Source organism: Cebus imitator, unplaced genomic scaffold (assembly GCF_001604975.1).
Source record: "Cebus imitator isolate Cc_AM_T3 unplaced genomic scaffold, Cebus_imitator-1.0 Scaffold326, whole genome shotgun sequence".
Taxonomy (NCBI): domain Eukaryota; kingdom Metazoa; phylum Chordata; class Mammalia; order Primates; family Cebidae; genus Cebus; species Cebus imitator.
The window spans coordinates 1877873-1880869 of NW_016107641.1; positions in this window are offsets into that span (position 1 = coordinate 1877873).

Here is a 2997-nt window from a genome sequence, read left to right on the forward strand (position 1 = left end):
AAAAAAAAAAAAAAAAAAGATATCATAATAGAAAGCTCCAACAATCATCATATTTGCAAGGACAGCAATTTAACAACTATTTACATATAAAAAACACCTTCCTAAGAACCAAAAATCAGGTGAGCACTCATAGTACCTGATTTTAACTTCATATCCCTGAGAGAGGCACTGAAGAGAGAGGAAAAACAGTCCTGAATTGCCGGCACCACTCCCCCTTCACCCCGGCAGCAGAGGCATGGTGCAGAGAGACTCTCTGGGCCCTGGGGGAGGGAGAACACAATTGTGAGGCACTGAACTTGGCACTATTCTTTTAGAGCAGAAAGGAAAAGCAGACCAAGCACAGCTGACACCCACCCACAGAGGGAGCATTTCAACCAGCCCTAGCCAGAGGGAATTGCCTATACCAGCAGTCCAAACATGAGTAGCTGCAAATCTCACTACTGAGGGCTACACTACTCTGTATCTCCAAGTAATCTTGAAAGGCAGTCTACACCATAAGGACTACAACTTTTAAGTGAGGCCTGGTGCTGAATCAGACCCAGAGACAGTGGACTGGGGGAGCATGAGACATACTGAAACACCTGATAAAGGCGTCAATTTAGCAAAAGGATATAACAATTTGAAAATATATATGCACCTAACACAGGAGCACCAGATATATAAAGGAAGTGTAATTTGAACTAAAGAGAGAGATAAGCCCAATACAGTAATAGCTGGAGACTTCAAAACCCCACTCACAGCACTGGACAGATCTTCCAGACAGAAAATCAACAAATAAACATCAGACTTAATTTACGCTATAGACCAAATGGATCTAATAGATATTTACAGAACATTTTATCTAAGAGCTGCATAATACCCTTTTTCCTGAGCACATGGATGGTTCTCCACAGACCATATGTTAGGTCACAAAACTAGTCTTAAAACATTCAAAAAAACTGAAATAATATCAAACACTTCTCTGACCACAATGGAATACAACTAAATATTAATAACATGTGGAATTTTGGAAACTACACAAATGCGTGAAAATTAAACATCATCCTGAATGGCCAGTGAGTCAATGAAGAAATTAAGAAGGAGATTGAAAAATTTCTTGAAACAAATGATAATGGAACCATAACATACCAAAACCTATGGAATACAGCAAAAGCAGCACTAAGAGAGAAGTTTATACTGTAACTGGCTCCATCAAAAAAGAGGAAAAACTTCTAATAAACAATGTAATGATGCATCTTAAAGAACTAAAAAACCAAGACCTAACCAAACCCAAGATCAGTAGAAGAAAAGAAATAACAAAGATCAGAGCAGAAATCAATGAAACTGAAACGAAAAAACATTACAAATTCATAAAACAAAAAGTTGATTTTTTAAAAAGTTAAACAAAATTGACAAACCTTTAGCCAGACTAAGAAAAAAATAAGACAAGATCCAAGTAAATAAAATTGCAAATTAAAAAGGAGACATTACAACCAATACTGCAGAAAGTCAAAGGATCATTAGTGGCCACTGTGAGCAACTATATACCAATAAATTGGAAAATCTAGAAGAAATGGACAAATTCCTGTATACATAAAACTTACCAAGATTAAACCAGGAAGAAATCCAAAACCTGAACAGACCAATAATAAGTAATGAGATCAAAGCCATAATTAGAAGCCTCCCAGTAAAGAAAAGCCCAGGACCTGATGGCTTCACTGCTGAATTCTACCAAATATTTAAAGAACTAGTATCAATCCTACTCAAACTATTCCAAAAAAATAGAGGAGGGAATACTTCCAAACTTATTTTATGAGACCAGTAATACCTTAATATCAAAACCAGACAAAGACACATAAAAAAAAAAAAAAACCTACAGGCCCATATCTCTGATGAATATTATTGATGCAAAAATTCTCAACAAAATACTAGGAAATCTAATTCACCAATACATTAGAAAGATCCTTTATCATGACCAAGTGGGATTATCTCTGGGATGCAAGACGGTTCAATATATACAAATAATCAACATGATACAGCATATCAAAAGAATGAAGGATAAGAACCATTTGATCATTTCAATTGATGCTGAAAACCATTTGATGAAATTCAACATCCCTTTATGATAAAAAAAAAACCCTCAAAATATGAGGATAAGCAGAACATACCTCAACACAATAAAAGTCACATGTGACAGACCCACAGCTAGTATCATACTGAATAGGGGAAAACGGAAAGTCTTTCCTCTAAGATCTAGAATACAACAAGGATGCCCACTGTCACCCTGTTACTCAACCCAGTACTAGAAGTGCTAGCTAGAGCAGTCAGACAAGAGAAAGATATAAAGGGCAACCAAACTGGAAATGAGGAAGTCAAAGCATCCTTGTTTGCAGATGATATGGTCAATGTGAAAAGGAAATTTTAAAAAATAATTCCATTTATTATAGCCACGCATAAAATTATATACCTAGGAATTAAAGAAGTGAAACATCTCTATTATGAAAACTCTAGGCCACTGATGAAAGAAATTGAAAAGGACACCAAAAAAAATGGAAAAATATTCCATGTTTATGAATTGGAAGAATCAATATTGTTAAAATGTCCATACTATCCAAAGCAATCTGCAGATTCAATGCAGTTCTTATCAAAATACTAATGACCTTAACAGACATAGAAAAAATATCAGAAAAAAATTTCTATCTATTCTTCACATAAATAGAAAAAAATTACATGGAACCACAAAAGATCCATGATAGCCAAAGCTAGCCTAAACAAAAAGAACAAAACTGAAGGAATTAGTTTTGACTTCAAATTATATTACAGAGCTATAGTCACCCCAACAATATGGTACTGGCATAAAAATTGACACGTAGATCAAGGGAACAGAATAGAAAACCCAGAAACAAATCCACACAGCTTCAGTGAACTCATTTTTAACAAAGGTGACAAGGACATAGACTGGGGAAAAGACAGTCTGTTCAATAAATGATGCTGGGAAAACTGGATATCCATCTGCAA